At 40.9% G+C, this 26,811-nt stretch overlaps 1 protein-coding gene across 1 annotated transcript in view; it reads right to left on the bottom strand.

The window, feature by feature from the left end:
- The window catches only part of LOC136876970 (probable peptidoglycan muropeptide transporter SLC46), a 159,367-nt gene extending 134,194 nt beyond the window's left edge, over positions 1–25,173 (bottom strand). Inside the window, exon 1 of the mRNA XM_067150741.2 lies at positions 25,135–25,173. The gene's annotated coding sequence lies outside the window, so the exon portion shown is untranslated. The remainder of the gene's footprint in view (positions 1–25,134) is intronic.
- Between the last annotated feature and the right edge of the window lie 1,638 nt (positions 25,174–26,811).

Genomic DNA, 26,811 nt, shown 5'->3' with positions numbered 1-26,811 from the left:
TGGTAGAAACGCTTCTGGTCTATGATTGGAGATGACCTTACCCAAGTACTTAACTACGCATTCCGTGAAGGATTTACGCCCGCATTTACGGAAGACATTATTATAATGACTCCGAAGAAAGTAAGCTGCCGATATGTGTCGGATTATAGACCAATAACGATACTAAATATTGATTATAAATTATTTGCTTAAGTGATAGCTAACAGAATAAAACAAATTATCCCTACACTTAATGGTACTGGGCAAACTTGTGCGGTTCCAGGTAGGACTGCTATGCATAATTTGTTGGCAGTCCGTGACTTCAGTCTTTATTATTCAGTTTTTCCTGAAGAGCCTTCGGTATGATGAACAACTTGTAACGGCCTTGAAGCGCATGTACCTTACGCCTACATCACGCCTGCTGATAAACGGTCACTTGTCACGTCGAATTCCAATTATTAGGTCTGTACGTCTAGGATGTCCACTGTCAATGTTGCTCTTTATCTTAACCATGGAACCACTTATCAGGAGACTTGACAGCATTCTGAATGGTCTTCATTTAAACACTGAGCACTTTACGTTGCGTGCTTATGCAGATGATTTGACGTTAATCTTCACGGATGGCGATGACTTTTTACACGTACGTCGTGTGCTGGTGAAATTTTCAACTGCGTCAGGGGCAAAGGTAAACTTTGAAAAGTCAGCCATGCTCCTACTAGGAGCTGAGCGACGCACTATTCGTGCAGAAGAGATCGACATTCTTCCGGCCAACAAATGCAAAATCTTGGGTACCACATTCGGCAAGAACATATTCGAGACAATGAAACTTAATTGGAATGTTCTATTGAACGGGACTCATTCCAGTTTGCAGAAAATCTTACACGGAGGCTAAATTTATTTCACAAAACTTGGTTTATTAACACTTACGCCTTATCTAAAACACGGTACATCGCATAAATACTACCTGCTCCGCATGTTATCTGTCAACGCATAGAATTTCAGTCGGCTGCTATCTTTGGAAAGGTACAGAGTGAGAAGAGAACAGTTAATCTTAAAGGAACATCTTGGCGGATTGGATCTGTATGCATTTGAACTGAAATGTAGTTCCCTCTTCGTCAAACACATCATCAAGGCAATGCATATGAGAAGAAAATCCTTCGATTGTAAATTCAGTCAACTAATGGAAGATCCCAATTTCCTAAGAACCCGCGAATTCAAATAGTGTTACAAGAAAGCAGTTGCAATTATTGAACAGCTTCCGGATAACCAAGTCTTAGACGGTTCCTTTGATCAAGTTTGAAAGCTGTACAACTTCATGCTTCAAATTAGAAACTTCGAGCCGAACATTCAACTAAAACATCCCACCAGGAACTGGCAAATAATCTGGAAAAACACATGCAATCAAAGGCTACCCATAGAATGACGAGTATCGGTATACAACTACCGGTATCTAAATGGGATCATCCTTAATGGTGAAAAACTCAAAAGACATGAGCAGCTAGTGGATGACAGATACTCTCTATGTAATTCTACGGACACTTTAGTTCACTACGTGCCTAAATGCTGCTGTAATATGGAAATAGACGTTGGAAGTTATTAAAAAATACAGGGTTCAGACTCTGATACTCCTCTCCAACAAGAGATTCTGCATTTTACGTTCCACAACAATCGAACAAAAAAAAAAAGAAACGTAATCCTATGGTTTCTAGCCGCTGCCATTCATTATAAACTTTCTGGCTAAAAGCAACCAATGTTCGTCACACTCACTGGCTTTTTTGGATCATCTAAGGAAGGAACGATGGAGACTTTCCTGACATCGACAGCTTTATGCAGCCTTTGATCACCATCTATATCACTTTTGATCTTCATCAACATAATGCGTGCCCCGCAGTCGTGGTACATTTGTTTTCTGTTTCAGTGGCTAACTAGGATGCTAGAGACTTAAAAGTCACTTCAGTGAGGGGACATTCCAAATATAAGGTGGCCAAATTCCACAGAAAAAGTGTCCTTTTTGCCACCGAACTGAATGGCATACATGTAACTATGAGTGTTTTAGATATGAATTGTAAGTTTTTGTTTCCAAAGTATTTGGTTGACATTATATTTATAAATATAAAACAGCAAAGCAAAGCAGTCACCTCCGTGCAGGCCATGAAGGTAAAGGCTTTCCACCATTGTTAACCTCGGCACGTGATGCGGTAGAGTGGTTAGCTCTACGCCCGGCCGCCTTTGCCCCCAGGAATTAACCTGGTACTCATTTTTGGTGTAGGCTGAGTGAACCTCAGGACCATATGCACCTCCGAAAGTGGAAATCTCGTTTCATAAATTTTACGACTTCCTAACGGGGATTCGAACCCACGTCCTTCCGGGCGAACCGAGCATTCCTTTACCGCCTCGGCCAGGTAGCCCCTATTTATAAATGTATAATCCTATTATTTGGATTGCAAAACTTTCCCAGGAGCAGACGTGGACTCTGACCACAACTTGTTGGTCATGAAATGCCATCTGAAGTTGAAGAAATTGAAGAAAGAAAAGAATGCAAAAAGATGGGATCTAGACAAGTTGAAAGAAAATAGTGTGAGGGATTGTTTTAAGGAACATGTTGCACAAGTACTAAATGAAAAGGCTGAAGGAAACACTATAGAGGAAGACTGGAGAGTCATGAAAAATGAAGTCAGTAGGGATGCTGAAGAAATGTTAGGAAGGAAGAAAAGATCAACTAAGAATCAGTGGAAAACTCAGGAGATACTAGACCCGATTGATGAACGACGAAAATACAAGAATGCTAGAAATGAAGAGGGCAGAAAAGAATACAGGCGATTAAAGAATGAAGTGGATAGAAAGTGCAAGGTAGCTAAGGAAGAATGGCTGAAGGAGAAGTGCAAGGATGTCGAAGGCTGTATGGTCCTGGGAAAGCTAGATACTGCATAGAGGAAAATCAAGGAAACCTTTGGAGAAAGGAAATCTAGGTGTATGAATATTAAGAGCTCAGATGGAAAGCCACTTCTAGGGAAAGAAGACAAAGCAGAAAGATGGCAGGAGCATATCCAACAGTTGTATCAAGGTAAAGATGTAGATAATTTGGTTCTGGAACATGAAGAGGCTGTTGATGCTGATGAAATGGGAGACCCAATTTTGAGGTCAGAGTTTGACACAGCTGTGAGTGACCTCAATAGGAACAAGGCGCCTTGAATTGATGACATTCCCTCTGAATTACTGACTGCCTTAGGAGAAACCAGCATGGCAAGGTTATTTCATTTAGTGTGCATGATGTATGAGACAGGAGAAGTCCCATCCGATTTTCGGAAGAATGTTGTTATACCTATTCCCAAGAAAGCCGATGCTGACAGGTGTGAAAATTACCGCACCATTAGTTTAGAATCTCATGCCTGCAAAATTTAAACTCGTATTATTTACAGAAGAATGGAAAAACAAGTTGAAGCTGAGTTGGGAGAAGATCAATTTGGCTTCAGAAGAAATGTAGGAACACGTGAAGCAATCCTGACTTTACGTCTGATCTTAGAGGATCGAATCAAGAAGGACAAGCCCACGTACATGGCATTCGTAGATCTAGAAAAGGCATTCGATAATGTTGATTGGACCAAGCTATTTATGATTCTGAAGATGATAGGGATCAGATACCGAGAACGAAGAATTATCTACAATCTGTATAAAAATCAGTCTATCGTCGCCATAAGACCTATCTGTGTCGGTGCGACGTAAAGCAACTAGCAAAAAAAAAAAAAAAAAAAAAGAAAAAATCAGTCTGCAGTGATAAGAATCTAGGGCTTTTAAAAAGAAGTAGCAATCCAGAAAGGAGTGAGGCAAGGCTGCAGTTTGTCCCCTCTGCTTTTCAATGTTTACATAGAACAGGCAGTAAAGGAAATCAAAGAGAAATTTGGAAAAGGAATCACAGTCCAAAGAGAGGAAATAAAAACCTTGAGATTTGCCGATGATATTGTTATTTTATCTGAGACTGCAGCAGATCTCGAGAAGTTGCTGAATGGTATGGATGAAGTCTTGGGTAAGGAGTACAAGATGAAAATAAATAAGTCCAAAACAAAAGTAATGGTGTGCAGTCGAACGAAGGCAGGTGATGTAGGAAATATTAGATTAGGAAATGAAGTCTTAAAGGAAGTAGATAAATATTGTTACTTGGGTAGTAAAATAACTAACGATGGCAGAAGTAAGGAGGACATAAAATGCAGACTAGCACAAGCAAGGAAGAGCTTTCTTAAAAAAAGAAATTTGCTCACTTCAAACATTGATATCGGAATTAGAAAGACGTTTTTGAATTTGCGTGGGTCTTGGCCTTGTACGGTACCAATCCCAGCCCCAATTTATAATAAATACACACTAGAGGCACCACACAGAATATGATAGAAAAAGACGATAAAGATGCTCGAATTCGCGTGGGTCACGTAACAGTGCTTAAGAACTGTCACCGAACTACATCACGGCAGCTAGAAGATACAGTATTTGGGGAGCATGTGCATTGCGTCTATTATTTTTACAATTGTTTAAAGGCCGTGTCCTTAATTAAGGTTCATCCCCAGCATTTGCCTGGTGTGACAATGGGAAACTACGGAAAATGATCTTTAGGGCTGCCGACAGTGGGGGTTCGAACCCACTATGTCTCGGATGCAAGCTCACAGCTACGCTTCCATAACCACACGACCAACTCGCCCGGTCGCATTGCCCCTTTATTGATCAGTAGGGACCTTGATTTAATTCACCTTTAAGTACTATTCCTCTGGGTTTTGCAAAGGTACAATGCAGTTTCTATTCATGCGACAAAACCCACAATTATATCGCTCTAAAAGTCAGGAATATACTCCATAAGAAAATCACAGGATAAATTCTTAACAGAACTGAAAACTCCTGCCAGTGCAATTCGCCACCGTATCGAATGGATTATTGTAAAGGTTCCAGCAGACATTTTCTCGTCATTTCTCTCTCACAGTTAGTCACAACATTTACGGCGACACTCTCTCTGGCTGTGCATCTCGACATTCTTTTTCAGCACTATCGCGCTGTTTTTAAAACCTTCCGAAACGTCGGCAGCAGTGTACCGAGGAGGACACTCTTCGGTAGATAACAAGGAATTATCACCAACAATAAGTTAAGCATATCCATTTTTAGTGTAAATCCTAGTACATTTATGACACCAGTTTTATTTACATAGTCGGTCTGATTAGCTCAGACCACTGGCCTGGGCTCAAGTTGGCGGGTTCGATCCTGGCTCAGTCCAGTGGTATTTGAAGATGCTGAAATACGCCAGCCTCGTGTCGGTAGATTTATCGGGATGCAAATGAACTGCGACCCCAATTGTGTCATACGGAATCGAAATAATATGGGACAACCTGACAATCGGTGACTTGGAGAGGATAGAAAGGATCAAAGCAAGGTTCCTGAAGAAGGCCCTAGGAGTAGGTAAACTGGCACCCTCCAGACTTGTTTATGTACTGGCACGGGAAACCTACTTCATTGAGGATCTACGACTCAATCTACCACTGCCATCTACCTGCCCATTTCAAGAGCTTCAGAAAAAACTTCTTAAGAAACGCGCGTAAATAAACCCCGAATTCTACGGAAATGACACCATAATCGATCGAAACTGGACCAAACAACTTCAAGAGCAAAGACATGTCATAACAAGATATGCAATACATGGCTTCCACCACAAAATATGCGCAAAGACAAAATTCTACAACCCAACAGATGACCGTGTTTGTACACTGTGTAAGGAAAAGTGCGACCGGTACCGTCTGCTAAAGTGCAAAAACAGAATAAAGACTCTAACAGAATACAGCAAAATGTAAATTGGCATAACAAACTTAATACTCATTCGAATGCTCCTTATAAATATATTAAATGAACTGCGACGGGACAAAGTCCTGACACCTTGGCGTCTCCGAAAACCGTAAAAGTAGATAGCGGAACGTTAAATTAATAGTACTATCATCGCTTCCATAGTCCCTTTCTTACCTCCTTCCTGATTACCTTCACCTTCTGTAATTCTACGAGACAGGAACGTGAGCACATGATTTATTACTTACTATCAACACATGGGAAATACTGAAAGCAATTGTAGGTCTCAGACACTAGTTACATCATTAGCATCCATGCAGTTATTATATCACTCCAAGGCGAATACCACAAAGTAGTTCCCAGTAAACTATATTCAGCCGAACATATGACCTGTCAAGATTACAAGTTCAGGAAAAAAGAAAACAGCATTAGTATAAATATACTAACAATATTCTGTATTTCCGTATTTATTTATTTATTTATTTATTTATTTATTTATTTATTTATTTATTTATTTATTTATTTATTTATTTATTTATTTATTTATTTATTTATTTATAACAATAATTTCGTGTGGCTATTACTAGCCGAGTGCAGCCCTTGTAAGGCACACCCTCCGATGAGGGTGGGCGGCATCTGCCGTGTAGGTAACTACGTGTTATTGTGGTGGAGGATAGTGTTATGTGTGGTGTGTGAGTTGCAGGGATGTTGGGGACAGCACAAACATCCAGTCCTCGGGCCATTGGAATTAACTAATGAAGGTTACAATCCCCGACCCGACCGGGAATCGAACGCAGGAGCCTCTGAACCGAAGGCCAGTACGCTGAGCATTAAGCCAACGAGTCGGACATTTATTTATTAACGTAGGTTGATTCATAGGTCTTGGCAATTACAGTTAATCTCCAGAAAGTGTGCTAACACTTGACATCTAATATAGAAGTTTGAAAGTATGTGATGTGTACTTTTTACGTACATGATGGTATATGAGTGCATCGATCTGGAAATGATCACAATCCTATTGTCAGTGATTTGGTGACGGTAGTGCATTGATAACAAGTTTCCTCTCCGGCAGAAAACAAAGAGTGGTACTCCCTGAATCTGCCTCATCATGGTTATCTGTGTTATCAGGAGTATCTCAGGGCAGTATTCTGGGACCCCTACTCTTTGTTCTCTATATCGATGACATAATTTTTTGCACCCGAAATAGTCAGTGTTCCCTCCTCTTGTACGCCGACGACCTGAAAATCCTAAGAGAAGTGTCTACGCCTGATGACTGTTCTCAATTCGTGTGGTGACTGGTTTAAGAAATGGAATCTTTCTCCCAATTTTAAGAAGTGCAATACAATCTCCTTTTCATTGCTAAAGCAAGGAATGACCACTGCATATACCATCCACGGAAATACATTACAATCGGCTTCTCAGGTAAGAGACCTAGGTGTTATAATAGACTGTAAACTAACCTTCTCTGCTCACATTCACTCCATAAAATCCCGTGCTATGCGTACTCTAGGCATTCTTTACAGGTTTACTGAAATTAATGACATTAACGCCTTTAAATTATACTTTGTCTCGTATGTTCTCCCCATTATTGACTTTTGTTCCCCTATTTGGTCCTCATCTGCTATCACAAACATATCTCAACTAAATAGTATTTTTAACTTTTTCACTTTCATTGTTAAGACTCGCAATCCTGTTTTTAAGAACAAAACTAAATCTGACATTATGAACTACCTGGGTATACTTGACCTGAGAAGCCGTTTACAGTTCTCTGATCTATGTTACCTTCACAAAATAATCAATGGCTACACCAAATGTAATTCTCTTCCAGCGTACTTCCCTATACACGTTCCTCCCCGCCCTACACGCAACCGGCGCACTCATCATGTGTCCCATCCGCGCCTAACCTTACAACAACGCTCTATCTTCCACCGTCTCCCTACTCTTGGTAATTCACTACCCGATATCGACATATTCACACCTTTCGCATCCTTCAAACAAAAAATTAAAAGATTCCTTTGAAGTCCTCTCCAGGTTTTCACTTTCTTCCGTTCCTCCAACCCTTGACCTTTCTTCTTCCTAATTTCTGAAACCGACACTTGCCAGTTACCGTTGTCATTGTTGTTACATTGTTACTGTTAAAATTGTTAATTATTGCTGTTACTTAATATTGTTGTTTATACCTTTGTTATCTTTTATACTTATTTAAACTTATTATTATTATTATTATTATTATTATTATTATTATTATTATTATTATTATTATTATTATTATTATTATTATTATTGTAAAATGGCCCTCCATAGGCTGTATCTAATAATTAAATAAATAAATAAATAAATAAATATAGAAGTAACCAAATTTGCACTGCACTCGGACGTCAAGATAATATATTGTTTTCCGCTTGGAAGTTGAGACACCTCGGCTTACCAATCTGTGGAGACTTCGACGCCAAGGAAACGGCGTACTGAATGTATCATTGCACTATTTGAGACATGAATACAAGCATATGACCTGAACTTAAGCGTTCGTATTTCATAGGAAAGGGTTAATACATAGCATTGATGGAATTATTAGCATTATGTTCTTAGTCTCGGCATAGCGGCGCTAGGTCTATCAGACGATGCAACGTTACATATAGTAAAACGATTAGTAACCGGTTGAGTATGTCGCAGTTTTTGGGTCAAATTTTTTGGTCAAACTATTAATCATCAGTTAACAATTATTATCAGCATCATAGTGATGCCGTTATGAATGGCATGCCAGCGTGTAAGACCTATACAGTCAGCGTTTGAAAGCGGTAATATTGTAGGCGTGCGAGAGTGGGAAGCTGCATGGTGTTTCTGTTGTGCAAAGAGTGTGTAGGAGATCAATTCAAGATGAACGTACCGCATGGAAAGAACGACCTGGACATCCAACACTGGCAAATCGTGGAGGGAGTATTCATCTTGAAAAGATGTCAATGAGTGATTTTGTTATGCTTCATCTACTGCACATTGGTGTTCATAAAAACGTTTTAACTTCTGCAAAATTTCGCCGCTGTTTGTCACAGTGTAGCTTACGGGCTTGTCAACTACTCCAAATTGTGTCGATTGATAAATAGAAGACTGCTAGGGTGCAAATAATTGCATCGAGCGGCGCGACTGGAAAAAGGAATGGTAGAATATAGTGTTTTATGATTAATTTCACCTCTGTGTAGATACATTCGAAGAACGATCTTTGTCAGACGATGACCTGGTACTCAGCACCATAAGGACTGATGATAATGATGATAAATGCTTTGTGGGCCCAACATCAAGGTTATTGATTCTTAACCAACAAGATGATATTCGATTTGTAGCATACCACTGGAGCCGCCTGAGCAACACAAGGCAAAAGACATTTCAGGACTGATTAGCAGCGTTTTACCTCAGCTGGTTTCGTACATATGTGAGACGGCTACAAAACTTCCCCCTTGGTCATTCCCTTCTCCTCCCGCAATTCTACGAATGTACAGTTATTTATATGGAAAAACTAGTAGCCTATCCTATGATAAGGAAAACTGTGCATTGTAATCAACATTGTTTTAAATATAAATTTAAATAAGTTTTCCAATAATTTTGTTTCTTTTACGGATTCTACGTTATTTAAAAGAATGGTATAGTAGAGAAATGAATGTAAAAATATTTTTTCCAAGAGTTTTTCGGGGCATTATTTTAGTATTTTTGTGTTTACTCCTGGGTTTGTAATGGATTTTTTGTTTTGCTGTTATTTGATTAAAACAAGTTTTTATTGTACCGTAAATAAATTTAATAATTAATAAAAATCAAGAAAATTGTTTAATTTATTGGTAAATATATGGAGTCTGCCTGACACCATGATACCAGTTGTTACAATCGCTAATGTGATCTTTCTTTCGTAGTTTGATTATCACTCCTCGTCTCCGTTCTTCCATATATATTCACGTAGTCAGCACCTATTCGAAAAGTTATCTCGAGTATTAAACCATCTCCACCATATTTTAGAAGTCTGCATGCATCTGATGTAGACCAGATGCTTTGTTATTCTGTATTCCAGTACTTACTTCATCATCTGTTATTGGTCTCATATCAACGAGTTCTTCTGCTTGTGGAACGTTGTCAATCTCAAATGTTGCGTTTGATTCAGAGTTTCATAAACGTGTTCAGCCCAGCGTTTATCCTGTTCTTTGCTGAGCAATACGTTCCCATTCTTATCCTTATAGGAACAGTAATTTCAGTTTTAACTCCGGTTAGGTTTTTGGACTAAATGATGTAACTTTCTGACAACGTTCCCAATTGCTGCATCCCGCGCTTCTCCTTTCTTGTTCTCTAACTAAGCAATCTTCGTTTCTTTGAAACTGAGTTTAACTTAGTTCCCCAACGCTTGATGATGTTCAAATATTTCAGATTTTTCCTATGGTGCTTTATTTTTTTCCCTTTGGCATTTAATTTTTCGTCCGTTCATCTATTTAGTTTCCTTGTTCTGCCTTTAATCCACTTTTCTTTTCGTGTTCCTCTTCTTGGCATTTTCTGTACTTTCGACCACGGTTTCTGATAGGTGTTCCCAGTGATTGTCAATATCCTTTAGATCTTTCACCGTAATATCTAAAATCGGTTTTGTATTCCAGTCGGGGATCTTCCCAAACGGCTTGTTCTTGTAACCCGTTCAACAGCTAGCGCTCAAGTTGGTTTCTTCGTCTGGAGTGTCTTCAGGCGGAGACGAGATGTCGAAATCAAAAGGTAGTGATAAGATGCAACATCTACTCCTCTGCATGCACGTACATGAAAATATTTTATATACATTGTGCACACCTTGTATGTAAACAAGTAAAGTAATTTTAGTCCATATCAAACGGGAAGCTCGTTCAGTTGTGGACATTTTCATGAGGTAAAATATTTTGGCCTGGCGCGAGTGATATTTAACGCACTTAAATTTTCCACAGAGTGCATCGCATTAAGTGGGTGGGATAACGCAACCAAATAGCAACCCCTTGGTTGAACAATTCTGAGTAGAATCTGGAGGCCAAAACTCTTTCCATCTGACACAGATCATTGTGTTTCATTGACTTACATCACACATTTTATGTAAAAAAAAGTTCAGACGACCATCGTGAATGGCTGATAGCGTTAAGAATTTTATAATAACCAGTATACAAACAACTATGTTTAGAAGACAAAGGTGTTATTTTCAGAAAAGAAAACCGAATTTGAAATATATTTTGAATTTTATAACCGAGAAATCATATTTTAAAATGTTCTCCGGGCGGAATACGTAATATTTTACAGACCTCCCCGTTTAACTTCTTAATGCTGCATTTATTTTAATCGCTGTTAAGGTTTGCGTTGCAATGTGAGTTCAAGTGCAACGGACGCAATCCCCATCACTGATTAACAAACATTTTCATAAACTGCCGATGGCCTACCAGTGGTGGTGATTATTGTTTAAAGAGGAAGTACAACTAGGCAATCATCCTCTATTGACATTAATCAGAGAGAAAACGTGGAAGGGGCCCGACACTTCAAAAACTGAAGGCAATGGCCAAAGAAAGACACGGACCACGAAGGGTGTGAAAATGAAAAACTCCCTAGGATTCGCAAACCTAATGGCGTCGGGGTCTTAAAAACAAGAGTTGATCAAGTGAGGTCGCATAGGACAGATGAAGGTGAGGATTCTGGTGCAACGCCAGGACTCAGCTAAGTGCCCCGTGGTCATCAACCCACGCTCCCAAGTCAAGAGCCCCTGGGTCCCCTTTCAGTCTCCTCTTACCACAGGCAGGGGATACAGTGGATTCTACCGCCTCCACCCACATGGTTTTCCGCGGTTTCCCCATTTTCATACCAGGCAAATGCTGGGACTGTATATTAATTAACGACTCGTGCACTTGCTTCTTAACCCTAGCCCTTTCCCATCCTTTGGTCGGCGAAAACTTCCAATGTGTTAGTGCGAAGTTAAACCACTAGCATTTGCCATTTTTCTGTCCCATCGTCGCCATAATACCTCTCTGTGTCGGTGTGACGTAAAGCAAATTGTACATTATTTTATAATAATAATAATAATAATAATAATAATAATAATAATAATAATAATAATAATAATAATAATAACTTGCGTCACGGCACCGGCACTGTCGTTTCGTAACAAGACGTGGAAGGGAACTCGGCTATATTTATTGAAGTGTGTGTGTTGTTGACAATAGAACACACAACGAAATACTGACAGGTACTCCACGCGCTAGGTGATTGTGGCTTCAACATCACAATGTTAAAGTCGTGACCTTCTAGCCAGGTTATGTGATGCTGGCACCAGAAACACTTTCGCGTGGCTGACAAGCCACGTAGGGATTGCGGGATATGAACTTGCGGATGAAGCAGCAAAAGAACCGAACTCCTAGACGTGTGAATGTACCTGCTAGGGATATCTGTTCATAGCTACGTCGAACCATCTTGGCGTCCTGGGAATCGGAGTGGCTAGCTATCCGAACTCCCAACAAGCTGAGAGCAATTAAGAAGACAACTACCGTGTGGCGGTCCTTTTTCCGACCTTCACGGAGAGAGGCCGTAGTTTTGTGTAGACTGAGGATAGGTCATGAAAGAACTACATACTCTTACCCCTTAAAGAGGGAAGACCCCCCCTCACCACCACCACCAGTGTGTTCTTGTGGTGCCATGGCCCACATCCTCACAGAGTGCCCCGGTCTCTCTGGCCTAAGACGGAACTCGGTCTGCAGGAGACACTCGAACTCATACTAGCCGTTCACGCGACTAATATTGATCTCGTCATTCGCTTTATGTGTGAGAGTGGATTAATCAAGGGTATGTATATTTCAAGTGTTCTGTTACTCAGGGAATTGACATTCTCTTTTGACGCGTTCGCGACCTTTTCGGCATAATGCAATAGCCTACTTTTTGTTATAGACTATATTTTAAATTCAAATTCTTCCATTAAATAAATAGTTTTGTTTTATTTAAATTTCCCTTCCACTTAATTTGTTCAGATAAAGTTGTACTTTATCTTAAAACAAAATTCACCACCACCACCACCACCAATCCAACATGGCCAACCCTGCCTTATGTGTTTTACGCAGAGGTAGCCTACTTCTTCCCAATAATTCCTGATGAAGTCATGCTTCATATGATTATTATTGCCCTGTTCTAACATTTCTAGTACAGAAATCGACTTCTACAATTCACAACTTTAGGCTTGTCTATCGCGTGAACCAGACCAATCCAACTCAGCGTATGAAGGCTAGGGAGCCCTGGGGCTGCTTCGCGTCTTCCCAGAGCTGAATCTCCCCTACTCTTTACCGCTGTGGCTGTGGTGATGTAAGAACTCCCGCACTGGGTTGCTGATTTTGCCTTTTTTTAGCCGACATTGGATTCACATGTTTCTTTACAAAGCAAAAATATGTTTATAGGTGCTATGTGGGGCAGAATTCATGCTTTAACAGAACGTTCATTGCTCGAAAAACAACTGAATCGACCGAAGCTGAAAAGCATTAAGTTAAAATCGCACATGTTTAAACATTCGGCATAAGAAAGAATTAAGTCAGCCTTCTCTTTATGCTAGAAAACACTGCTACGTGTAGCACGATCGGAGGAGGAAATCATAAGATAATGACTTACTGAGTTTCAGCGCCGTATTCCTTACTTAATGTTGGCCGTAGGAGTCGTAAATTTTATAGATGTTTACAAGAAATTAAAACTTGATGCCAAGATAATGAGAACTATGTTGCCATAGCGTTTGATTTTATGCAGCCAAATACGGCAAATCAAAGGGAATCCTTATAGCGTTCCATGACATGAGTGGTGTTGTAAATTATCTGTACAAAGGATATGAGTGTTTTTATGTTACAACTACATTTTTGGACAAAATATAATCGAAATAATTATGGATTGCTTTGCGTCATATTAAACTGACCACGGATCTAAAAGTTCTTTCTTAAGCTGTCTACCCTCCAGGGTCGGTTTTTCCCTCGGACTAAGCGAGGGATCCCACCTCTATCGCCTCAAGGGCAGTGTCCTGGAGCGCGAGGCTTTGGGTCGGGGTATACAACTGGAAAGAAGGACCAGTACCTCGTACAGGCGGCCTCACCTGCTATGCTAAACAGGGGCCTTGTGGAGGGATGGGAAGATTGGAAGGGACAGGCAAGGAACAGGGAAGGAAGCGGCCGTGGCCTTAAGTTAGGTACAATCCCGGCATTTGCCTGGAGGAGAAGTGAGGAAACCACGAAAAACCACTTCGAAGATGACTGAGATGGGAATTGAACCCACCTCTACTCAGTTGACCCCCTGAGGCTGAGCGTACCCCGTTCCAGCCCTCGTACCACTTTTCAAATTTCGTGGCAGAGCCGGGAATCAAACCCGGGCCTCCGGGGGTGGCAGCTAATCACGCTAACCGCTACACCACAGAGGCATTAAGTTACTTTACCAAAGTGCATTTTAAACATAGTTTATTAAATTCAGATTGACCTTCCACTTGCAAAAATATAACCCGAGTATGTGCTTCACAATATAGAACATTAATATAGTGCATTTGTGAAGTTCTAATCGAGTGCTTACATTTTTTTCTTTCTCCTGAAAAGTAGTCAAAACTGACAATGCTTTTCAGCATCGGCCAATTCAACTACAGGAGAATGATTTTGAAGAATTCCCATTTCAAAAACCATGTGTCATAACCGATTGCACCACTGATAGTTACTGCGAAGCCCTTAAACAGTCCCGAGAAGATTTAGAAGTATCGAAGAAATTTCGTCTGAATTAAGGGAAGACGTGAAAGAAAATTCATTGATTTTCTCTGTAACACGGATACTATTTGAGTTAAAATCATGTAACTTTGCACACTGAATTAAAAATACATTGTCCTTAGCTATAATCCCTAATCGGTTAACTGAGATCAAATGTTTTTGAAAAACATATGTTTTTAAATTTGAATTTTAGTCCTATCGGTGTACCCTTTCTCAGCAATGCTCAGGTCCTGGATCGTACGATTTTTAAGCGATTTCTAAGACTTTGATGATTTAATGCCTGCAGGCGTTTTCAATTCCATGCTTATTTCCATTTTTTAAACAAATGAACTTTCCAATTTGAAAAGTTCACAAAAAATACATATGTATAAAACTCTGAAGTCCATAGAATTAAGTATTTCGCAATTCCCTTGCAGGTAGATGTGTGACAGTGTTTAGACTGCCTCTCTATCAAGTTTCAGATTGATATCTATAATAGCTCAAGTGAAAAGGGAACATTGGTCGAGAAAAAAAAAAGGAAGTTCAGGAAATGACCATTGAATTTTCCAACACGCAATCTCGCAATGTTTCACTCAGATCAAAACAAACCTTCTGCGGCAGTCACCATGATTGACCGACAATGACGCTTTGCAGCCTTCTTCAACATCTCTAAGCGTGTACCGTCAACTCCCCGACTAAACAGACAGAGTTCAGCGAAGATGAAAAATAACAATGCATAAAAAAGGGGGCGAGGCACCGGATTCACATGTGTTAGGAATTACAATTTTTAATTGCACTTATGTACTGAATTAGAGGGTGCCTGGCCGAGGCGGTAAAGGCGTTCTCGGTTCATTCGGAAGGACGTGGGTTCGATTCCCCGTCAGGAAGTCGAAACATTTAAGAAACGAGATTTCCTCTTCCAGAGGTGCACATGGTCCTGAGGTTCACACAGCCTACACCAAAAATGAGTACCAAGTTATTTCCTGGGGGCAAAGGCGGCTGAGCGTTGAGCTAACGACTCTACCCCACCAAGTGCCGAGATTACGGGTAAGTGGAAGTATTTACCTTCCACCCCCCCAAAGGCCTTCATGGTCTGTACGGAGATGATCTTGCTTTTCTTTTTCTCTTACGCTACTGAATTCAACCAAATCCTTTTGGTACTAAATTCCAAACACAATACGCTAGCAATTTTAAAAAAGTCATCATTTTGAGGGATTTCGTGCACGTCTCCCCTTAAACATTTTTGTGATTTTCTTTTCTGTATACTTTGAACAGGCTCCAGTGAAATATCAAAGAGAACTGATAAGGCTTCAATGTAACAGAATATTATAATATTCCATACGGTCTCCCTGCATTTTATAAGAACTTGGAACTAAAATGATATTTCCCGTGTATCCAGGCACTGGCATGCAAATTAGTTACTATGTTTAGCTCTACATACCCTTGCCAACGTAAATTCTCAGTCATGAATTTGAGTAAGAGTAAATCTAAGACCTAGCGAGTGGATGCATGGTTTGGGTCACGTACCTGTCAGCTTGCGTTCGGGAGATAGTGGGTTCGAACCTCACTACCGGCAGCCCTGAAGATGGTTTTCCGTGGTTTCCCATTTTCAAACCGTGCAAATGCTGGGGCTGTACCTTAATTAAGATCACGGCCCCTTCCATCCCATTCCTAACACTTTCCTCTACTATCTTTGCCATAAGACCTACCTGTTTCGGTGCGACGTAAGGCAAATTTAAACAAATAGTAAATCTAAGTTATGTTGGTCCGATGTTGTGTTGGAAGCAGTATTTCACATTCATTCTGCTCAAACAATTTTCCTTAACATCCTTAAGTTGAAGAAATGGATTTAAAAAATCGTAAATTATTTTAAAAGTTTTTTTACAAAAAATATTTTTGTAATAGCTTAATTCTCTCTCATAAAATGTGTCGTCCATACATCTCACTCCCCTCACTCTATTTACCACTCACTTGCTATCTCAGCTCTGGGAGACCAGGACTACCCACTTTAAATGGCTTGGTGTAAACTAGTAGAATGCGTAATAACAAAGGAACCTTCAATGAGCTCATATCGAGACCAACCTTAATTATTTTTAAATCATCTACGTCGTATAGGAAGCTCACATACTAAAAATTAGCTGCAAATTTTAAATGGAAGGTTCCAAAATCGAAATCCCGAGAAACATGGTAATATTGCATGAGAGTTACGTTTGGACAGCTCTGATCACTGGAGGAACACATGCACGCAGGTTGCGGTCAAGGGTCCGCCACACCACTCACTGTTCAGGGAAGTCCAACTGCTACTGACTTGCTGCTTTCGTACGACGTATTCAAGGATCGACTTGGGAACCTTTCAGTTAAAACTTGAGACTATGTTTTGGTAAGTGAGCTTCCTATAGGACGTAGATGATTTTAGCACACACCGAGCTCGATAGCTGCAGTCGCTTAAGTGCGGCCAGTATCCAGTATTCGGGAGATAGTAGGTTCGAACCCCACTGTCGGCAGCCCTGAAAATGGTTTTCCGTGGTTTTCCATTTTCACACCAGGCAAATGCTGGGGCTGCACCTTAATTAAGGCCACGGCCGCTTCCTTCCCACTCCTAGCCCTTTCCTGTCCCATCGTCGCCGTAAGACCTATCTGAGTCGGTGCGACGTAAAACAACTAGCATCTCTACGGCCTGAGAGACGATGTTAACGTCTAGGAGGCCCGGCATACTCTGTCCGGGTATGGAATGAAAACTTTAAAATACCCACCCAAATTTCTCTTGGATGGAATTTAAAATCTTTTCTTAAATATTAACTCTTGTCCAGGATTCATATGGTGAAAACCGTATATATGGATTTTTGTACATATTGTAATTCCAATGAAATTATATTCAAGAGATCTCTAGTGCGAGTTTGCTTCTTCAGAGAAAATTTCGGGTACGGTACATGATACACCTCAGTTTCAATAAACTTTCCACAACACGTGAGTACAAAAAGTATTCAGATGATTCAAGGTTAGTGTTTAGAGTACAGTATTACACAACGAGTGGGAAATAGGGGAAGTCCACCCGTTTGTTAGGTAACAATCTGTTTAATGACATTCATAACAGGCAAAAATAACTGAGTTTAACAAGCGCTCATTCCACGAATTATAAGACTGTATCTCTAAACGAGGCTTTTTTGTATATTGACGCTAACGTTTCGCCTAAATCATTATTTATTTATTTATTTATTTATTTATTTATTTATTTATTTATTTATTTATTTATTTATTTATTTATTTATTTATTTATTTATTTATTTATTTATTTATTTATTTTTACAATTTGCTTTACGTCGCATCGACACAGATAGGTCTTATGGCAAGGATGGGATATAAGAGCTAGGAGTGGGAAGAATGTGCCCGTGACCTTATTTAAGGTACAGCCCCAGTATTTGCCTGGTGTGAAAATGGGAAACCACGTAAAACCATTTTCAGGACTGCCGACAGTTGGGTTTGAACCCACTATCTCCCGAATGCAAGCTCACAGCTGCGCATCCCTAACCGCACGGCCAACTCGCTCAGTAAATCTTTATCAAACACCATCAAAGCCAACTATTAACTCCCATTCCCATCACACCCTACACAATTGTCGGTTTTGATACCCACCTCTGAACTCGGGGCTCTAACGAGGTTCACACAGTCTATTTCAGTAAGAAAGCAGCTTATTTCAGTCAAACATTTCAAAATACAACCTGATATAAATGAACACTGAAAGCATGATAGAAGGAAAAATGCGACCGCGGACGGAGAACATTATTCCGGCTGTTGAACCCGCGCTAGTGGTTCCATATCCACGATGCGGCAACTCTGATCCGAAAAACATAAAATATGAATAATTACACCATGACGGTCACCATCCTTCTGTGAATAAAGAAAACTACAAGAAAAATAAAAAGCATTTCAAGCCGCAAACTGCATCATTTTAGAGAGTCTCGATAGCCAGGTTTCTACTGTCTGGAGTAAAGCTTATTTGATCCCCCTGTGTATATATTGAACCCTTTGGTCCACAAAGGTCATGGGTTCAATATATATTCTCTTTTTCAACTTGCTTTAGGTCGCACCGACACAGATAGGTCTTACGGCGACGATGGGAGAGGAAAAGGCTAGGAGTAGGAAGGAAGCGCCCGTGGCCTTAATTAAGGTACAGCCCCAGCATTTGCCTGGTGTGAAAATGGGAATCCACGGAAAGCCATATTCAGAACTGCCACAGTGGGATTCGAACGCACTATCTCGCGAATACTGGATACTGGCCACACTTAAGCCACTGCAGCTGTCGAGCTCGGTGTAGATATAATTGAGGGGGCTGTAATGAGCTGGGTTCACCTGCAAGGAAATGGGCTTCAATACCCGTCGAATAGTCGAGTTATTTAGAAAGTTACACTTCTAGATAGATACATCATCCTATAGCATGAGTACCAGGTTACTTTCTGGAGACCAAGGGGAACGGGCATAGAGTTAACCGCTCTTTCCCACTTAATACCAAGATTATTCAAAGTAAAAGTATTCATATTTCACTGATTTCCTTTCTTTTTTGGTAGCACCGACACAAATAGATCTTATGGCGACGATGGGATAGGAAAGGGTTAGGAGTGGGAAGGAAGTGACCGTGGCCTTAATTATTAAGGTACGACCCCAGCATTTTCCTGGCGTAAATTAGGAAACCACGTAAAACCATCTTCAGGGCTGCCCACAGTGAGGCTCGAACCCACCATCTCCCGAATGCAAGCTCACAGCTACGTGACTCAAACTACGCAGCCACTTCGTCGGTCTTTCACTGCTCCACGGCAGTTCATGGCCTGTACAGAGATGGATTTTCCTTATGCATTAATAATTTGTATATACAGTACACTGTATTTAAAATATATAAAAAGAATTCCTCGTTTACGTATTACCGCGGTAGCCTCAGCCCCATCCAACTCGAATTTATTGTAGCTGTGTAGTTCTGACAGCAAAAGCAGGGAGAGGTAACAACCACGGGTCCTATTTCCGCTGGAAGATGGATCCAATAATAGAATGAAATTCAGTTGGGTAAAACCAACAATGTCCGCCTCTGTGGTGTAGTGGTTAATGTGATTAGCTGCCATCGCCGGAGGCCCGGGTTCGATTCCTAGCTCTGCCACGAAATTTGAAACGTGGTACGAGGGCGGGAACGGGATCCACTCAGCCTAGGGAGGTCAACTGAGTAGAGGGGGTTTCGATTCCCTCCTCAGCCATCCTCGAAGTGGTTTTCTGTGGTTTCCCAGTTCTCCTCCAGGCAAATGCCGGGATGGTACCTAACTTACGGCCACGGCCGCTTCCTTCCCTCTTCCTTGTCTCTCTCTTCCAATCTTCCCATCTCCCACCAAGGCCCCTGTTCAGCATAGCAGGTGAGGCCGCCTGGACGAGGTACTGGTCATTCTCCCCAGTTGTATCCCCCGACCCAAAGTCTCACGCTCCAGGACACTGCCCTTGACGCAGTAGAGGTGGGATCCCTCGCTGAATCCCAGGGGAAAACCAACCCTGAGGGGAAACAGATTAAGAAAGAAAGAAAAAAAACCAACTATTTGGTTTCACGGCGTAAAAGGTGGCAAAGGCGTTCTCGGTTCGCCCGTCAGGAAGTCGAAAAATTAAGAAATCAGATTTCCATTTCCGGAGGTGCACATGTCCCTGAGGTTCATTCAGCCTACACCAAAAATGAATACCAGGTTAATTATTATTAGGGACAAAGGTAGCCGGGCGTAGATATAACTACTCTATCCCACCAAGTGTCGAGGTTACGGATAGTGGAAGCCCTTACTTTCCACCCCTCCACGGGTCTCCATGGCCTGTACGGAGATGACTGCTTTGCTTTTTACACTTATTTGTAGTATGAACTTGAAGCCGGCCGGGCTGAGTGGCTCAGACGGTTGAGGCGCTGGCCTTCTGACCCCAACATGGCAGGTTCGATCCTGGCTCAGTCCGGTGGTAATTGAAGGTGCTCAAATACGTCAGCCTCGTGTCGGTAGATTTACCGGCACGTAAAAGAACTCCTGCGGGACTAAATGACGGCACCTCGGCGTCTCCGAAAACCGAAAAGTAGTTAGTGGGACGTAAAGCAAGTAATATTATTATTATGAACTTGAAGCTGAGAACTATCGATTTCTAGGTTGAAACATTGTTAACTACGTCAAAATTATGTAACTCAGGGATGTCCAATTGTACAGCTATGGATGAACTCTACGACCTAATCTAGAGTTTCCTTTCAACCATGTCCTGAGTGGACACCTCGACCAATATTATAAAGTAAAATTTTTATTTACTCTTCGGACTCAAACCTGAGATACCGAGCTCGATAGCTGCAGTCGCTTAAATGCGGCCAGTATCCAGTATTCGGGAGATAGTAGGTTCGAACCCCACTGTCGGCAGCCCTGAAAATGGTTTTCCGTGGTTTCCCATTTTCACACGAGGCAAATGCTGGGGCTGTACCTTAATTAAGGCCACGGCCGCTTCCTTCCCACTCCTAGCCCTTTCCTGTCCCATCGTCGCCATAAGACGTATCTGTGTCGGTGCGACGTACAGCAACTAGCAAACCTGAGATATTCTGATTCGCTAAAAACACCAGAGTGACAATCGTTCCAGGGCTTCACTGCATTTCGCAACTCATAAAACATCTTTAGAACAGTCGTTTGGAATTACCTAACCGACTTCAGATTGTTAATTTTTACGCTCCTTGTGGTGCGTAATCAAATAAGTCATAAACCCAAATAATGCCGCTATTATTTTGAAAACCGATTAATGAAGAATGCTTACGGTAAGTTTTATGGTGCGCAGTCTTTCAACCTGGCATATTGCTGTGTTTAGTGGTAATTATTATTATTATGTACAATTTGCTTTACGTAGCATTGACACAGATAGATTTCATGATGATGATGGGATAGGAAAGGAAGTAAGCGACCATTGCCTTAATTAAGGTACAACCCCAGTATTTGCCTAGTGTGAAAATGAAAAACCACGGAAAACAACCTTCAGGGCTGCCGACAGTGGGGTTCGATTATGCTTGTTGTTTTAAGGGGCCTAATATCGAAGGTCATCGGCCTAGTGGGGTTCGAACCCACAATATCCCGAATGCAAGCTGACAGGTACGTGATCCAAACCGCACAGGCACTTGCTCGGTATGTTATTATTATTATTATTATTATTATTATTATTATTATTATTGTTATTATTATTATTATTATTATTCGGCTCTGTGGAAGCGACCTTCAGTTCAGAGGACTCCGGAGTTTTATTCCCAGTCCGGCTAGTGGTTTTAGCTGTGTCAAATTAATCCCTGTGGACAGGGGTTTGGGTGTCTGTAATCGTATCCTCTTCATTTAATTTTCTTTCTTTCTTTCTTCTTTCTTAATCTGTTTACCCTCCAGGGTTGGTTTCTCCCTTGGACTCAGCGAGGGATCCCATCTCTACCGCTTCAAGTGCCACAGTAAGTCATTGGGGATACAACTAGGGAGGAGGACCAGGCATCCTCGCTTGCTATGCTGAACAGGAGTCTTGTGTGAGGGGGGGGGGGGGGATTGGAAAGGATAGACAAGGAAGAGGGAAGGAAGCGGCTGTGGCCTTAAGTTAGGTACCATCCCGGCATTTGCCTGGAGAAGAAGTGGGAAACCACGGAAAACCACTTCGAGGATGGCCGAAGTGGGAATCGAACCCACCTCTACTCAGTTGACCTCTAGAGGCTGAGTGGACTCCATTCCAGCCCTCTTACCACATTTCAAATTTCGTGGCAGAGTCGGGAATCGAACCCGGGCCTCCGGCGGTGGCAGTTAATCACATTAACCACTACACCACATAGGCGGACACTTTTCATTTCAAAAATCCCTTCGGTATTGGCCAGGATTAGCAACACAATCACCTTGGTGAGAACCCAGTTATTATGCCACTCACCTATCATATCGCCGTTAAAATCTTATTCTTAATAATTCTAGAACTGTTTTCCTCGGTTTTTCTCGCTCCTCAACATCAAATAAGGCTAAAATCGATCACTAACGTATTTTCGAACAACTATTTCAGTAACATTATGTATATTATCTACTTTCGCCGCGCTGAGTGGTTCAGACGTTTGAGGCGCGGCCTTCTGGCCCCAACTTGGCAGGTTCGATCCTGGCTCAATCCAGTGGTATTTGAAGGTGCTCAAATACGTCAGCTTAGTGTTGGTAGATTTACTGGCAGTCATCTCGGCGTCTCCGAAAACCGTAAATGTACAGTAGTTAGTGGGACGAAAATCAAATATTATTATTATTATTATTATTATTATTATTATTATTATTATTATTATTATTATTATTATTATTATTATTATCATCTTTATCTTTTTGGATAACAATTCACACTTTGCTCTGCTTATACCCTCTACGTTAGGTTGGTAAATTTGTATTGATGGTCCAATCTTACGAACTTGAGGGTCCTAAGCAATGCGCCTCATCACAGGATGTATTCGATCTACTAACACGCACTGGCTATCGATTCTAAATAACATTCCACCACCACTCCTAAGAAGATCTCAATCATTGCTGAACACACGGAAGAAAATTCAGCTTGTCCATTATTATTACCGCAGCGATTAAAGTCCAGACAACTATCGTGACGAACAGCAATCGATCTGCATGACAATCACTTCAAAATACTAGATGTCCGGAATAATCAATGGCAGAACCAAAACTCCCTGACACATCATAATTAACACTCCTTGGGAGCAGCCCGCAGCCTTTCATTCGCCTCGACGACAGTGGTGTGTATTGAATAGGATAAGGACTGGCCAGGGAAGATGCGGAGCAATACTAAACAAGTGGGGATGGAAGTCCTCTCCTCATTGTGACTGCGGTGAAGAGCAGCAAACCATGGATCGTATAGTGCTCGAATGTCTCCTCAGAGCGTTTAGAGGCTCAATGAAAGATTTCCACAACTTAGCACAAGAAGCCGTTGAGTGGATTAACCATCTGGACATAGTATTGTGAATATTTTTATGAACTTGAGAGTGTGTGCATATGTGTGTGTATTTGTGTATATATTTTGTAAATAGCTGATATTTCTCCTTTCATCATACGATAAATAATAATAATAATAATGATGATAATAATAATAATAATAATAATATAAGTATAAATATTATATAATATTATTATTTAACTAGCTACTTCCATGGATATTGTAATACTGTACATCCATGTAATAGAAAAGTACCATACTGAGTCACACCAAAAACGTAATAAAATCAAACTTCTATAATGTCTTAAAACGTATCTTCATGGTAAGAGAAAGTCTTGCGTATCGAATACGAAGCTCCTATGTGAATAACCCAGAGGGTTTCGAAACAAATTAGACCGCATAAGTGCAGACTGTTATTGTTAAGATACTACTATACGCTAATAATAAAATCTTCAATGGTACTTGTTTGTTGTAGATGTTATTACATTCTCCACATAAATTATTCATCCTGACTATTCTCTTAACAGAGATAATGCATTTCTTTTACTTGATCACCATGCAAAATGTCGAAAAATATACTATGTTCCTGCTGTAATAATTTTAATACTAATAATAAAATCACATTTTCTCTCCCCCCCCCCTCTCTCTTGGCCCCCTGTTCGTCTGAGTGGCTCAGGTGGTAGAGCGTCAACACTTCGGAGACTAAGTTGGCGAATTCATTCCTGGCTCAGTCCGGTTGTATTTGAATGTGCTCAAATATGCCAGTAAAAGTATTCCTGTGGAACAAAATTCCGACACCTCGACGTCTCCGGAATCCGTAGAAGTAGTTAGTGGAACGTAAAATATTATTATTATTATTATTATTATTATTATTATTATTATTATTATTATTATTATTATTATTATCAAGCGAGTGGCTGCGTCGCCGTTTGGGCTGCATAGCATTCGGGAGATAGTGGGTTCGAACCCCACTGTCGGCAGCCCTGAAGATGGTTGTCCGTGGTTTTCTATTTTCATACCAGGCAATTGCTGGTGGTTGTAAGTTAATTAAGGTCACGGTAGTTTCCTACCCACTCCTAGCTCATTCTCATCCCACGTCTCCACAATATCCATCTGTGTCAGTGCGACGTAAAACAAATTATTATTATTATTATTATTATTATTATTATTATTATTATTATTATTATTATTATTATTATTATTATTATTCCTTCGTCAACTCTTATTCTCCCCCAGTCCCAACAGTAGCAATATGGCTAGGTCTAGGGAGTCTTATTCCCTTGCCTTTCATGCACTTTCCCTTCTTTAGCCGATATCTTCATACTAGGAAGTGTTGGACATCATTCTCCTTCTCATATCACCAATCTGATAATCATATTGGTTTCTCCTTTCAAACAACAATCATCATCTACCATAGTCACTAAGTATATGGTACTGTTGACCTCGGTGCGTCATGCTCCTAAAACATAACATGAACAACGTTTTCTGTAGTACTAAGTACGAATTCCATCACTCTTACGCAAATAATCTTCCTGCCATTGACCTACTACTTGTTCGTAGTTTCCAAACTTGTTACGTGAATTAACGTGCATGACGCACTCAATCGACATAGCCTTCCAATTAATCAACTTTTAATGGACTAGCGGTGTTAACTTACCAGTGGCTGCTGGTGCCGGGTCCGCTCCGCATCATGTACTCAACACCGACTGACTACCTAGCAGCCCAGCACTACCACTTATACAGCGTTGTGTAAGCGAATTGAGCTCTCCGTGGGAAACAGTATTTTACGTTCCTAGTCCTCTGCAGTGAACCACGAAGATATCGCCAAACTTTAAGCTTCCAGCGATGAAATGTGGAATGAAGTCACAAACCTTCTATTGTCCTATTTTCAGGTCACCAGGTTAGAAGAAGAAAAAACAGATGAAGCCAGTTGTAATCAATGGAGGTCAATGGCCATTTTTGTTAACAATTACAATATTTTTTTTGATTTTACGCCAAACTAACAATTTTTTACGGTTTTCGGAGACACCGAGCTGACGAAATTTTGTCCCTCGCGAATTCTTTTACGTGCCGGCCGATCGCAGTGAACTGTTCAACAGGTGCTTCTCCTCCATGTTTTTGCTGGGAAAACCTAGTGTTCACAGTGCACTATGTCTTCTGATGTGGGCTAGACCAAATTTGTTACTTTCATTGTCCAGACTCAGTCTCGTCCTTGGCTTTGACAACTTGAAAGTGACTGAGGTACGAGTGATGCTAGTACTGCTATTCCGTATGCAGCCAGTCTCTGTTATGACAGGTGTGAAAATGTCACTCATCGGGTCGGTTGGTGCGGGCATTTCAGTGGGCTTGGCAGACTGAGTTGTAATAGCAGCTTCTGGCTCATTGAGAAAAGCAACGGAAAACTACCTCACTCTTCATTTCCCTCGTATGCCTCTTCAGTGACGGCTGATGGCGGAGCTGTTGAGGACAATATCAGCCTCCGAGCTGAGCACTCTACGTACATACATACATACATACATACATACATACATACATACATACATACATACATACATGCATGCATGCATGCATACATACATACAAAAATACGTACGTAATTCTTCTCTACTTCTTCACAAAGCCAACAACGCCCTTCCATTGATACAGTTTGAAACAGAACCGTGTCCAGTATTACAAACACCCCAAATGAAGTACAAAACATTCTCCAATATCTTTGCACCAATAAGGATACTGGTTCCGACACTACCGGTCTGTCGTCGTCGTTGTTGCTGTTGTTGTTGTTATTGTTGTTGTTGAAAACACTGTCAGCTATTTTCTTATGACCTGAAAGCAGACATATATTGCCCCAATGCTTAAATCAAGTATCAAATTCAATGTTTCAGGCTACCGACCCATTTCTATTTTCCCCACACCAATATTTCCTGACTTTCACCTCGCCATATATCTCAACCTATCAGCACGGTTTTATGTTTGGGGTTCATGTCTAACAAACCGGGCCGCTATACATAGCTTCGCATTGCAGCTAATTCACAGCTGGATATCTGCTACGTAAATATTTTGAAAGCATTCGACTGTGTAGATCATACCCTGCAACTCCATACATAATCCCTCCGAACGATTCAGTATACATGGCTATCTTCTGACTGTTCTTGCATAAACGTTCTGGAGAATAGCAACATCAGGCATATCATTCTCATAGTTACCAGTCATCTCCGGCGTCTCACAGGCCAGTGGTCTTGGTCCTTTGCTGTTTTTCTCATTTTTGGACGATCTACCGTCTAAATCCAGTGAAACAGCAAATACCCTACTATCGACAGATGTTCTTTTTTTAGAA

The sequence above is a fragment of the Anabrus simplex genome, chromosome 7 (assembly GCF_040414725.1).
Source record: "Anabrus simplex isolate iqAnaSimp1 chromosome 7, ASM4041472v1, whole genome shotgun sequence".
In the NCBI taxonomy this organism is placed as follows: Eukaryota; Metazoa; Arthropoda; class Insecta; order Orthoptera; family Tettigoniidae; genus Anabrus; species Anabrus simplex.
The sequence above is the reverse complement of the archived record's forward strand: the minus strand, read 5'-3'. Positions and strand labels throughout refer to the sequence as shown.